The sequence below is a fragment of the Rana temporaria genome, chromosome 7 (assembly GCF_905171775.1).
Source record: "Rana temporaria chromosome 7, aRanTem1.1, whole genome shotgun sequence".
Lineage (NCBI taxonomy): Eukaryota > Metazoa > Chordata > Amphibia > Anura > Ranidae > Rana > Rana temporaria.
Window position 1 is genome coordinate 133,387,625 of NC_053495.1, and position 14,299 is coordinate 133,401,923.

Sequence of the window (14,299 nt, forward strand, 5' to 3'; positions counted from 1 at the left end):
TGTTGTGTGCTTACCCTGGAGAAAGCAATACATATATTTATGTATATATTCATGAACACTGGTGTCTTGTACAGTACTAGAATGTTAATATTCCCTTTTTATTGACAGTGCATATTTATACAGTCATAAAGATTATATATATTAGTGTACTGTACATCTCATCAGTGATACAGTTCTCACTATATGGAATTCATTTCCAAGTCATAGCAAGGTTATACTCTGCATCTAACACATGCATAATTATTTAGATTAGTATACACATTTGCATGACCAAGGAAATCTGTACAGGAGGAAGAGAAGGCACAGCTGATAATTCTCTATCAAACCGTTTATTGTGCCACCCGTAGTGAAATTAATGGGTTACAATGTACTCACAAAGATTTCCGATCGTTTTTAGGAGACTGATTTGCAATCCATGGTTAAAACAACAGAAAACAACAGAGCAGAGCACATTAACCCTATCTGGTCCAGCCAAGGAGTTTGCTAGCCCTTTACCGGAGAGCTGACACTTCCATGGGGACATGTACTGCATGTCACAGAGAAAATGGGATTGCTATGACTGAAAGCTAATGCAAAGGGTAATAAACGTAGTGCAGAGATTAGGCCCAAGGCTAAGATGCAGGCCACAGAGCAAGGATCACTTTTTTTTCATTGGAGTCCCAAAGGATCCGAGCTTGTAGTATATTAAGGCGTTGCCTTGGTGTAGCTCTGCGTCTGCACATAATTCATCCCTAGTATCAAACTAGCACAGAATAAAAAAATAATAATAAAAAACCATCAAAACCACTTTCATTAATAATAATAATTCAAAAGCTGAAAATTTGTCGCAGACAGATCAATACTAATGCCAACACAAAATAATTCAATAATGCGATTAAGAAACAAGGAGAAAAGAATCAAAGAGCATTAAATGATCATTCAGCTGTAGTTTAAAGGGGAAGAATCCAACACACTGCCCGTTTAAAGAACCTATCAGCTGAAGGAATAAGTTGTGCAAGTCTTTTTTTTTTTGTTTTGCATGCAAGCACCGTAAATGCACGGAAAAGACATGAAAGAGGCTACCTTGGCCAAGTCAGCGGTTGGTTGGTTGGTTGGTAGGTTGGTGCGACTTTTTGGGCGCTGTAGTGTGCTTGTTGTACAGACTCTCCTCAACTACGCGTATTCTTAAGCAATAACAACGTAATCCGTATTATCCACCCAAGAATACCCGTCACCGAAGAGAGCTACAAAGCAGCAGCCGGCTGGGCTATAAATCCACAAGCAGGAGAAGGAGGAGAATCCAAACAGGTCCATAAAGCAAGTCCAACAATGTCCAAGTGTCTAGTCCTGAAAGAATAGCAGAGAGCCATGAAGGGTTGCAATGTAATGAAGATGTGCATCTTATACCACACATACACACACCACAAGAGAGTTACGTGCAATGTACCTTGTCTCTCCTCACGTCTTCCTCTGTACTTGCAAAATAAGCCAGTGTTGTACGCCCCCCCAAGCTCCAGGCTGTTCAATTGGTTGTCCAATGGACCTATAGATTCCTGCAACAGAATTGCATGCATACTTAAGTACAGCCGTACTGTCAGCGACTCAACAGAGCACAGGGTATACACCCTCTACATTATACTACATCCAATTGTGTCATTAAACCCAGGAACTCTTTATTGCCTCTGTATATCATTACTACATCCAATGTGCTATTTGGTCATGCTTCTTCTTTTTTTTTTAACCATAGTTCAACTTGGCAACCCAAGATCAGATTTATGAAAATGGTATGTGCATGCCCACATTGCCCACCTACAATTGCATACCATGAAATCATCCTATATTGCTCTTTATTCACCACATCATGTATCTGAACATCAGAACGATCTTTTTTTTTTAGGTTGTCAGGATTACTGTAGCTATCTGCTCAACTCAGAAGTGGATTATAGAATGTGTGGAGTTTTTTTTTTTAAGCACGGATCAGCTGATAGAAATGTTCCTGGGCTTCAGCTAACATCTGATAGCAATAGTAGAGAGCCTTCATAGAACATACGTGAGGCTCCTTTGCATGGCTTAACCAAATAGTGAAGAGTTCTAGATTCATACTTAGTTATTATTCAACAGAACACGTCCATTGAACAGAATACGTTCAGGGGTGTGAGAAATCAGTTGTAAGGATTTATTCAAACTAATAAGCTTAGCTTAGATCTGTAGGCATGACCAGTTGGCCACTTTACATGTTCTAAATCCACATGTCTATTGAAATACACAAGTCATAGTCTATTAGCTTGAATACATCCTTAACACAACATACAGCCCAAGTCATAGTCTATTAGCTTGAATACATCCTTCACACAACATATAGCCCAGTGTTAGTGAATGCATGTGCAGTATATTCATTGACTTAGACTATGTGTATTACAATACACATGTAAAGTGATAATGCCTACAGACCTTAGACTATGTGTATTTCAATAGACCTGTGCTTTTAGAACATGTAAAGTGACCATGCCTACAGATCTAAGCTAAGCTTATTAGTTTGAATAAATCCTCTACACAACATTCAGCCCAGTGTTAGTGAATGCATGTGCAGTATATTCATTGACTTAGACTATATGTATTACAATACACATGTAAAGTGATCATGCCTACAGACCTTAGACTATGTGTATTTCAATAGACAGGTGCATTTAGAACATGTAAAGTGGCCAACTGACCATGCCTATAGATCTAAGCTCAGCTTATTAGTTTGAATAAATCCTTTACACAACATACAGCCCAGTGTTCGTGAATGCATGTGTAGTATATTCATTGACTTAGACTATGTGTATTTCAATAGACATGTGCATTTAGAACATGTATAGTGGCCAACTGACCATGCCTATAGATCTAAGCTAAGCTTATTAGTTTGAATAAATCCTTTACACAACATACAGCCCAGTGTTAGTGAATGCATGTGCAGTGTATGCATTGACTTAGACTATGTGTATTACATTACACATGTGCATTTAGAACATGTAAAGTGATCATGCCCACAGACCTAAGCTTAGCCTAGTAGCTTGCATAAACCCTTTGCACAGGTCTTGACATACAATCAATGTTAGCTAATGCATGTGCAGTATACGCATGTGGCTTAGGGTATTAGTGTATTACAATACACATTAAGATATGTAAAGTGGGCATGCCTATATTTATAGACTCCTATAACCACTGACATAATTATATGTTGCTTCCTATCAATATATACAGGTGAGTTCATTCTGCATTCGGTAAGAAAAGGACACTGTGTCTGAATAATGAACCCACATAACACAACCTTATACAATATTTCATAGGATGATTTCAATGTCAAATACGGAATTGAAATTCTGCTCAAGCCATGGGAGTTGCTCGTGGTTGCATTTATTTGACACCAAGGTTGCATTGACTATACAGTGGAGAAGTGCTAATGATTACAGCAAGGTCTGCCATATAGACAGGGAAATGCATTCATTATATCTTAGAAGTAGATTATGTACAGTCCATAAAAAAAAAGAAAAAAAGCTTGGGTTGGGAAATTGACTACATTTCCATGTGTGCACGCTGTAGTGTGATATAGTTTGCCTGCAGTGCTACAAGTATCAATTGACAGGCTGCACAGGATGGAAAGTATACACTACCAATGAGGTTGGCACTGTTCAGCACCGGCTTGTGGACAGCTCCCTTCTTTGGTTGCTTCAGCCAAATGTTCCAGCTGTTGATTGGTGAGGCACACATTCCACTTCTTTATGCAAAAGCATAACGTGGGGGCTAGGAAAATAATCTCTCTGGCAATTACTGCTCCCTGAAAATTGTTCTTGACACACTAACACAATTTTGGATCAGATCCCTCTGGCTTTGTGGAGTTTCACACCTCCCTTCTTGCTCCAGAAATGGTGAAGTATGCCTTAGGGAAAGTCAGTATATCTCATGGGCAGAGGCTTTCTTATAAGTAGTGGTATGTATGATCTCAATTCTCCACTGTTATAGCAAAAAAATAAACACACAAACAACACAGCATCCACCAGTAAGGCTAAAGGTGAATGAGTAAGTTAAATATATATATATTTTTTCTATGGCTGCCCCACCTTTTCATAAGATTTTTGTCATAGTAAAATCTTACGAAAGTGAGTAAGGTTTAATTGAAGGTATCTGCTCTCCCTGAATGACTAGGCAGCATAGTGTTATTGTTTTTATGGTGTAATGACCAACTTTCACCCTGCTTGGTATAGTGTGCTCCTTCCTTTATGGTTGTAGGAGCAGAGATGGAGTTGCATAGCCAGTCATTGCCATTTGATGCACAGTAAGCTAGTGCTTGCCTGAACATCATATCAAGGTACCATTTGGTGTTCTGTTGCTTTACTTGAAACGTTAATCCTCAAGGATGTGTTTCAAGCGTGTGCAATGTCGTACAGCTTTTTAAATCCACAAAACACAGAACAAATGGAGATGAGCTTTGTGTGCACAGTTTCATCTGCTACAGCATGGGCTCAGCAACAGAAATGAAGGTGAGAGAAGCCTATTGATCTTCTTTGCTGACACATAGTGAAGCATCCTGGAAATATATATTAGATAAGAATATACCACTAAGATGTCATCACCAGTAACGTTGCTTACCGTGTTGGTGCTGTGTGAGAGCTCTGGATGACTGTTGGATGCAGCTGATCCTTCAGGCTGTGTGTTGGGAGCTGATTCCCCTTATGGAAGATGATCAGGGTGGAAGTAGCATTTCCTCGTTAATGATAACTCCCAGAGTCACTCATCAGAAAGATATCCTGCTGAAAGTACCCAGATATAAGCACTCCTTACCAGGCTGCTGCCATGCAGTCTTCAGCCAGCGCCCTCAGCTCCAGTAACCAAAGGGAATAGAGGGGGGAAAAAAAGCAGCAATAGCGATCACATCGATCTGATCTGCACCATCTGCCTGCTGCCACTACACCCCAACCTCCACATATGAGCACGTAAAACCCTGACAGCTCCCAGCATAGGGCTGCAAAGAGTTAATTTTTTTCAGCAGCTCCTAATTAGTTTTGGGTAGCATACAGTTACACAAGCTTATGTTAACCATTCAATAGTAGATCCCGAACATGCTAATGGTTGATTAATTGAGAAAGATTTGACGTGGAAGCTTCATAGCCTCTTATGTATTATTTCCCAATGGGAAAAGACCAATGCCTAGTTGAACTATATGGGCATGCATGCAGTGAAAGAGAGAATGGCAGGGTGGGAGAGAGAGCGAGAGAGAGAGAGAGAGAGAGATGGGGAAATAGAGGATGGAGGGGGATAGAGAGATAGAGGGGGAGAGAGAAGGAGCGATAGAGGGGGGAGAGTGTGAGAGACAGAGGGGAGAGGGAGAGAGAGAGAGGGGAGAAGGAGAGGGGAGAGGGAGAAAGAGAGAGAGAGAGATAGGGAGGGAGAGGAAAGGAGAGAGGGAGGGGAGAGGGAGACAGAGAGAGCCTTGAGGTACACAGATGCGGACCTTGCAGTTCTCTCTAGGAACTTATAGTGAAAGAGAGAATGTAAGGGTGGGAAAGAGAGATAGAGAGAGAGAGAGGGGGGAGATACAGAAGGAGAGAGAGAGAGAATGCCCTGAATACACCACAGATGTGGACCTTGCAGTTCCCCCTAGGAACTTATAGTGAAAGAGAGAATGTAAGGGTGGGAGAGAGAGAAGGGGAGAGAGAGAGATGGAGAGAGAGAAGCAGAGAGGGAAGGAGAGAGAGAAAAGGAGAGAGAGAGAAGGCGAGAGAGAAGGGCAGAGGGAGAGAGAGAGAGAGAGAGAGAGAAGGAGAGAGAGAATGCGAGAGAGAAGGAGAGAGAGAAGGAAAGAGAGAGAGAGAGAAGGAGAGAGAGAAGGAGAGAGAGAGAGAGAGGAGGAGAGAGAGAGAAGGAGAAAGAGAGAGGGGAGAGAGAGAGGGAGAGAGATGGGAGAGAGAGAGAGGAGAGAGAGAAGGAGAGAGAGAGAGGAGAGAGAGAAGGAGAGAGAGGGGGGGAGAGAGAGAAGGAGAGAGAGAGAGAGAGAGAGAGAGAGAGAGAGAGAGAGAGAGAGAAGTAGAGAGAGAGAGAGAGAGAAGGAGAGACAGAAGGAGAGAGGGAGAGGGAGATAGAGGGGGAGAGAGAGAAAAGGAGAGAGAGAGAAGGAGAGAGAGAGAAGGAGAGAGGGAGAGAGAGATAGAGGGGGAAAGAGAAAAAAGGAGAGAGAGAGAAGGAGAGAGAGAGAGAGAGAGAGAGAGAGAGAGGGAGAGAAGGAGAGAGGGAGAGAGAGATAAAGGGGGAGAGAGAGAGAAGGGGGAGAGAGAAGGGCGGGAGAAGGGCGGGAGAGAGACAGAGAGAGAGAGAGAGAGAGAGAGAGAGAGAGAGAGAGAGAGAATGCCCATGTACAGTACATGTGGACCTAAACCGTTTAGCAGAATGAGAAGACTGGGTTTTACCCGAGGGCTAGTCTGATGCCATCACACTTAAAACAGGATCTATTTTACCAATAATAACGATAATGATATTAATGGAAATAAAGCACCAATGCAATACTGTTTTATTTGCATTACAATAGCAGCCCACACACTGTATACAAGCATTACCTCTTTATGCTAGTGCAGCAACAGTAGTACAAGCATCGTGTAGCATCATTTTCATTAGATACCCTTCTCTCTCATTCTTATTCATGAAAAATACTTTTTTCTTCAATTCCAGTTCTTTAATATATTTAAAAATCAGTTCCATCTCCGGCAGTTTTTTTTAAGGTATTGGGAATAGAAGGATTTTTAGTAATTAGGGGTTATGTTTAATGAATTGATGTTAAGTGGCCCATAGCAGATATCATTAATAAATGTCTCTCATATGATGATGAAAGTGATCGCACCGTAGGCTGAGCTGTGCGCTGTCCACCTCTGTGGTGCTGAACCCTCCAGTGCCGGATCCCCATCACACAAACTTTGCACTATGCAAGCTTGCACATGTCTTATGATAAAGGCAATAGAGTTCAATGAATAAAGGACATATCGTTTAGCTTTCTTTTCACATCAGAGCGTTTAGACACGCCAGTTATGACAACACACTCGTGAATTTAGTTTGATTAAGTTCTGATTGATTAATGCATTAATTATGTTTCTAAGAATGTTCCCTCTCTCCCCGGAATAAACCCAGCACTTTCTCGAGTATTAGCAATCTGGTAACAGAGCCCGAGGAAAAATCAAACAATTTATCAGATCTTTTGTTTCAATACCCAGTAATTAAGCTTCTTTGCTTTTACCTACAGTATATTGCAAATTTCTGGGCGAGTGGGGGAAAGATCCACGTTAGCGAGCAATCTCAGTGTGTGATTTGTGTAAGAATAGTGCCCTCTTCAGGCCAGAGCTGGAGCAAAGATGCCAAAATCATCATCATATCATAAATAAACATGAGAAGGAAAATAAATGAATAAAATAGGCACATGAATACACATACACCTAACCCTGATGTGTAATATTTATGTATATGTCTTACATACATATTACATTAAAGTATTGTTTGATGATTAAACCGTTATTTCACTAGACTCTTGCATAGTAGAGCTGGTGAATAAGGTTATTATGACTTAATTCTCTGTTATAAGGGAAAAGGGAAAAGGGAAAACTTGTGGTATAACGTCCCTGTGTTATTCCAGTAATAGTAATTTAACCCTGTATTCATAGACTCCGGAGTTCTGCATTTAGGACATGGTCAGAAAGGGCTTGGAACTCCTCCTCGTCCCTATTTTTATAGAGAGAGAGAGAAATCTGTATATATACAGGTATACCCAGGGCTGTCTTAATAAGAGGGCACACCTGGGCACTGCCCAGGGACCCCAGCTGCATGGGGGGCCCCTGCACTTTCCCCAAAGCAGCTGGTCCTTGAGCCCAGGCTGCCCCGAAATTAGGGGCCCCGTGATGGCACTGAGAGTGATAGATACACAGGGAAGGCAGTCTGCCTCCTACCTACTTGATGTCTGTTTACCTGCACTGTCATCATTGTAGGGGCCCCAGAGCATTACTTTGCGATTAAGACGGCCCTTGGTATACCCCACTTTTAAGTACACAATGGAGTTTTATTTACTAAAGCTGGAAAGTGCAAAATCAGGCTCACTTCTGCCTAGAAGCCAATGAGCTTCTAACCCCAGCTTGTTCAATTAACCACTTCCATACCGGGCACTTATACACTTTCCCACCCAGACCAATTTTTAGCTTTCAGCGCTGTTGCACTTTGAATGACAATTGCGCGGTCATGTTACACTGTACCCAAACAAAATTTTTATCATTTTGTACCCACAAATAGAGCTTTCTTTTGGTGGCATTTGATTACCTCTGGGATTTTTATTTTCTGCAAAAAAAATAAAAAAATTACCGAAAATTTAGAAAAAAAACACGTTTTTTTTGTTTCTGTTATAAAACATTGTAAATAAGTATGTTTTCTCCTTCACTGATGGGCACTGATGGTACTGCACTGACGGGCACTGATGGGCACCGATGAGGTGGCACTGATGTGGTGGCATCGATGGGCACTAATATGCGGCACTGATGGGCGGCACGGATGGGCACTGATAGGCGGCATGGATAGGCGGCACGGATGGGCATAGATGGGCACTGATAGGTGGCACTATCATATGTGTTGTACTAATGGATGCCAATCCGTGCCAAACAATGCCCATGTGTGGGCACTGATTGGCATCCATTGCGGGCACTAAATGGCATCCATTTTTTGTATCATTGTCATCCCTGGTGGTCTAGGGTGGCATACCTGTGTTTTTTGTTTGGCATCCCTGGTGGTCCAGTGGGCATCCTCGGGGGGGGGGGGCTGATAATCGATCAGCACAAACCCCCCCCTGTCAGAGGAGCAGCCGATCGGCTCTCCTCTACTCGCGTCTGACAGACACGAGTGAGGAAAAGCCGATTACCGGATTTTCCTGTTTACATCGTGATCAGCCGTGATTGGACACGGCTGATCACGTGGTAAAGAGTCTCCGTGATCGGTGTTGTGGGGTGTCAGTCTGACACCCTGCAACAATGATCGCTGCAATGCGCACCCCCGGGGGCGCGCAGCGGCTCAATATCCTGAGGATGTCATATGACGTCCACTCAGGATATTGAAACCACTTTGCCGCCTTCAATCTGTCATTGGCGGGCGGCAAGTGGTTAAGCTTTGGTAATAAAACCTGGAAGCTGATTGGTTTCTATGCAGAAGTGAGCCTGATTTTTCACTTTCCAGCTTTAGTAAATAACCCCCATTGTGTACTTAAAAGTGGGGTGTGTCTGGATATATAGATATATACTGTATGTGTGTCTTCTTTCTTCTCTCAACACCCTTCTTTCTTGATACAAAATGATGTCTTTCCCACTCTACTTCCTCCCCACTTCACTATCTCCCCCCTCTCTCTATTCTGCATCTCTCATGTTTTCTAGCTCTCACATATACTAATTCTACTCCCCCTGTTAACCTTCATTTATCCCCTCTCTCTCAACCTCTCTTTCTCTCTCTCTACCTTCTCTCACCCCTTCTGCACCCTCTTAATCTCTCTTTTTTTTTTACCACCTCAACTTAATCTTTTTCCCTCTGCCCCCCCCCCCCCCACCCCCAACACACACACACTCCCTTATCCCTCGTTTTTCTGCCTCCCCCACTCCTTTCTCTCTGCTTCACCCACTCCTTTCTCCCCCTCTATCTTTCTATCTGTATCCTTCACTCTTCCCCTCTTTTCTCTCTGTCTCCATCACTCCTTTCTCCCCCTCTATCTTTCTATCTGTATCCTCCACTCTTCCCCTCTTTTCTCTCTGTCTCCATCACTCCTTTTCCCCCCACTCTCTTTCTCTGTCTCCAATCTCATTTATCCCTCCTCTCTCATTCTCTCTGTCTCCTCCACATCTTTCTCCCCATTTCCTCTTTCTCTTTGTCTCCCTTGCCTTTATGCATCTCCCCCTTTTCTTTTATCTAATTCTCTATCCTTCCCTCACACCTCCCCCTCTCTCTGTCCCCTTCCCCCCTTCTCACCCTTCCCCTCCCTCCCTCTTCTTTTCTTCCTTCCTCGCTCTCTATTTCCCACTCTTTATCTATGTCTCTATTTCATTTGCCCCCACTCCCTCATCCTCTCTCCCCTTTTCTCTTTCACTTTGTCTCTCCTGCTCCTTTTACCCATCTCTCCCTCTCTTTATTTAACTCTCTCTCTCTCCCTTCCTCTCTTCATCTCTCTTGAACTTGTCTTCACTCTGTCTCTCCCACTCCTTTCTCTCTGCTTCACCCACTCCCCCCCCATCTATCTTTCTATCTGTATGCTTCACTCTTCCCCTCTTTTTTCTCTGTCTCCACCACTCCTTTCTATCTGCTTCACCTACCCCCCCCCTTCTATCTTTTTCTATCTATATCCTCCACTCTTCCCCTGTTTTCTCTCTGTCTCCACTACTCCCCATTCCCCCACTCTCTTTCTCTGTCCCCCCCAATCACATGTGTCCCTCTCATTCTCTCTGTCTCCCCCACTCTTTTCTCTCTGCTTCACCCACTCCCCCCATCTATCTTTCTATCTGTATTCCCCACTCTTCCCCTCTTTTCTCGCTGTCTCCACCACTCCTTTCTACCTGCTTTACCCAATCCCCCCCTCCTCTACCTTTGTATCTGTATCTTCCACTCTTCCCCTGTTTTCTCTCTGTCTCCACTACTCCTTTTCCCCCCACTCTATTCCCCCCCCCCCAATCTCATGTATCCCTCTCATTCTCTCTGTCTCCCCCACTCCTTTCTCTCTGCTTCACCCACTCCCCCCTCTATCTTTCTATTGGTATCCTCCACTCTTCCCCTCGTTTCTCTCTGTCTCCACCACTCCTTTCTATCTGTTTCACCCAATCCCCCCCTATATCTTTTTATCTGTATCCTCCATTCTTCCCCTGTTTTATCTCTGTCTCCACTACTCCTTTTTCCCCCACTCTCTTTCTCTGTCCCCAATCTCATGTATCCTTCTTATTCTCTCCCCCACTCCCTTCTCTCTGCTTCACCCACTCCTCCCCCATCTATCTTTCTATCTGTATCCTCCACTCTTCCACTATTTTTTTTTCTCTGTCTCCACTACTCCCTTTTCCGCCACTCTCTTTTTCTTTCACCTTTTTTATCTCCCTTGCTCCTTTCTACCTCTCCCCCTTTTTATCTCATTCTCTATTCTTCTCTCACACCTCTCCCCCTTTCTCTGTTTCCCCCATTTTATTTCCCCCCTCTCTCTCCTCTCTCCCAAAACCCCTCTCTCTCTCCCTCTCTCTCCCAAAACCCCTCTCTCTCTTTCTCTCCCCCACTCTCTTTCTCTGTCTGTTTTTATTTCTCCACACTCTCTCATTCTCTCTCCCCTATTTCAGTCTGTCTCTTCTGCTTCTTTCACCACTTTTCCTCTCTGTATTTTGATCTCTCTCCCCCTCTCCCTCTTCTCTTCATCTCTCTTGAACTCATCTTCTCTCTGTTTCCCCCCCCCACCCCCCTATCTCTCTCTCTCTGTCTCCCCCTCTCCATTCTTGCCCCTCTCTCTCTTTCTTCCTTTAGCTCTCTCCCCCTTTCCCTACTTCCCTTTCTCTCTCTTCCCCTCTCCTTCTATCACTCCCCCCTCCTGTTTCCTTCTCAGCCTTTGTTTATGTGGTCGATACAACAGTGACACTTATTGAACTGGACTATTCTATGAATATATGGTGTATATAAAAGTGTAGACATTGTAATTAAAATTGTCGGACGTTAGCACCGTGAACCTCTTCATTGTTTTTTTGTCATCATTTTGCAGATCCCTGCTTTTCAGTGTCCATTTCATTGCAGTGTTTTTCCTAAGGAGAAGTGCTGTGTAGGGTCAGGGCACTGGCAGCACTAAGAAGCACAAACACGCCTGTCTGCTACCAGACCGCTTACAATAAAGCCCTGTACTGTGTTACATTGTTAAAATGTTACTATCTGAAAACAGCAATTTTTTTTTCATGTTAATACAATCGAAAGCTGCTAGCTCTGTGTCTTATGTAAATAGAAAGTTAAAAGCCATTTTGCTTTTAGAGATAATGCAGCTTACCACCCACACAGCTCTATCTTTATACAATCAGCAGCAGTGATTTAAATCAATCACTCGACTTATTGTTATCTTTCCCCAAAGATATTTTTTTTTTTACTGTTTTTTAAACACAGAGCAAAGCCTGTGAGGTTTAACCCATTGCTAACATGAAACATCTAAAAACTGAAATTTCAGTAGAGCATATAAATATATAAATAGCATATGCTCTTGATTGTATAGTAGTAATTATAGGCAGATGATTTTCGCTGCAGATTAAGGTGATCAATTACACATTCTAAGATCTTTGGGGCTCTGGACTCTGAAAGGTGTCTGAAAATAATCAATTTGAGTATCCATTTTATTTTTTTAAGTTCAGGAAAGAGGAAACACAAATTCGGTAAGGATACACTTTGGAGGTTGTAACATGGGACCTAAAGATGGACTCCACCCTGGGTATCAAAAAGGAAATTGAATTTGTCTTTTAATAGCCACTGTGTGAATGCTAAAATATACACCTTTAAGTAAAAATATAAATGATATTTAATGTCACTAATATTAGTAATTAGTATATATCAGTAATATTTCCTTTATGAAAGTAAAAAAAAAATAACATTGCATGGAATTCATCATTGTCTTCTTGCAGGTCACGACCCCCTTGTTTGGTGCTTCTCCTGGAGCTGCCATCTTGATGGGATATCCAGCACATGCACAGACTTGCTGCAGGTCTATGGGACCTAGCAGAGTCCCATAGTGTACCTGTGTATGCGCCAGATCCCCCTACTCATGCCAGTTTTCTGGCAGAGACCAACGGTGTATCTGAACATGCTCAGAATCAGGCACAGGGCCTCATGGGATGTAGACATTCCAGGAGGCACCAATGCCTCTATATCGCATCCCCTGCATATCCAAAAACAAAGTAAGCAACCCTGCAAAAAAAATAATAATAATAATGATATTAATAATTTACTCAAAGTTTAAAAATAAATCTTAAATTAATATAAGAGGGTGGGAGAGAAAATAGGTGAAAGCATGTTGTGCAAATGGGTGGAGGTCATCTTTAATGAGTTGAATTGGCATTAGTGACTTCTCAGATTCATATTTGTACTGCAAAGTTAAAGTTTGGAAATGGAAGTTTAATTTTGATTTTTCACCACAGAGGTAATTTAGCCTTGTTAAAAAAATAAATAAATGATATAATGGCCAATTAACAGTGTTCTCTAATTATTAGCAGTGCCGGGACAAGGTCATCCAGTGCCCAGGGCAAGGATGCCAAACTGAGCCTTCCCCCTTCCCTTAGGGTTAAGGTCAGGGTGCCCCCCTCCCTGCAATAAAGCATTGTGCCCTGGGTGGCCGCTCCTGCTGCCCACCCCTTGTCTTGGCCCTGATTGTAAGGTCTTATTTAGTGACAGTAGTCATTGTGCACTGTAACTCACACACCAAACTAGTTCAGATATTATTGTGTCTAGTTTAATAGAAGCTAAGAGTAACTGTGCCCTATTGATTTTTTCAACTCAGTGGACTTATAATAGGCAGCACCTGTGGTAACTATGCTTAGGATATAGTATATATATATGGAGAAAATATAGTTTTCTTCTGTTTACCTACCTGCCCAAATATCAAATGAGAACTGTAATTTTACATGACTTGGGGAGCTGCATTTAGGCTAAAACAAATGTATGTTTATCCCATTCAGACTGAAAAGAAAACAAGTTTGCTTTAAGTCCCCCCCCCCCCCCCCAACCCCTGTCCCCTCTAGCCTATACATAGTTTTCCCTTGATCCCCTTTGCTTCATTCAGTGGCAGGATCCAAAGGAAATACCAGATACTTCTGGGCATAGAGAAGTATATGACTCACTCTATGTGAGCAAACACACTGGGAGTCCACAGGCATATGTAGACTTTGTGGCTCCTAGCTTACATATAGGAATGTGCTGGGGGCTTAATGCTGTCTTAGTTTTCAAAAGGAATACAGCTTAAAGCTGAAATTCAAAAATTATCTGTATCCCATGCCTTAATGCATGGGTCTTCAAACTATGGCCCTCCAGTTGTTCGGGAACTGCATGATGGGAATTGTAGTTCCTGAACAACTGGAGGGCCATAGTTTGAAGACCCATGACTTACATAGTGACAAGTGGGACCAGTATATAAAAAGTGTTTGTGTACTGCCATCTAATCCAATCTATTGGCTGCTGCTATCACAATATGCGTTCCCACATACAATATAGAATGCGAATATATAAAATATAAGGTGATTGCGCTGCTCAAATAAAATGACTACTAACAATCCTCAATCAA

At 42.6% G+C, this 14,299-nt stretch overlaps 1 long non-coding RNA gene across 1 annotated transcript; it reads right to left on the minus strand.

Moving 5' to 3' along the window:
* Positions 1 to 1,000: 1,000 nt before the first annotated feature.
* On the minus strand, positions 1,001 to 5,264 carry LOC120945658. Its single transcript, XR_005750615.1, has 3 exons — positions 4,612 to 5,264; positions 1,427 to 1,532; positions 1,001 to 1,326 (listed from the first exon to the last, which is right to left on the minus strand). It is a non-coding gene; the product is annotated as an uncharacterized LOC120945658 (long non-coding RNA).
* Positions 5,265 to 14,299: the final 9,035 nt, after the last annotated feature.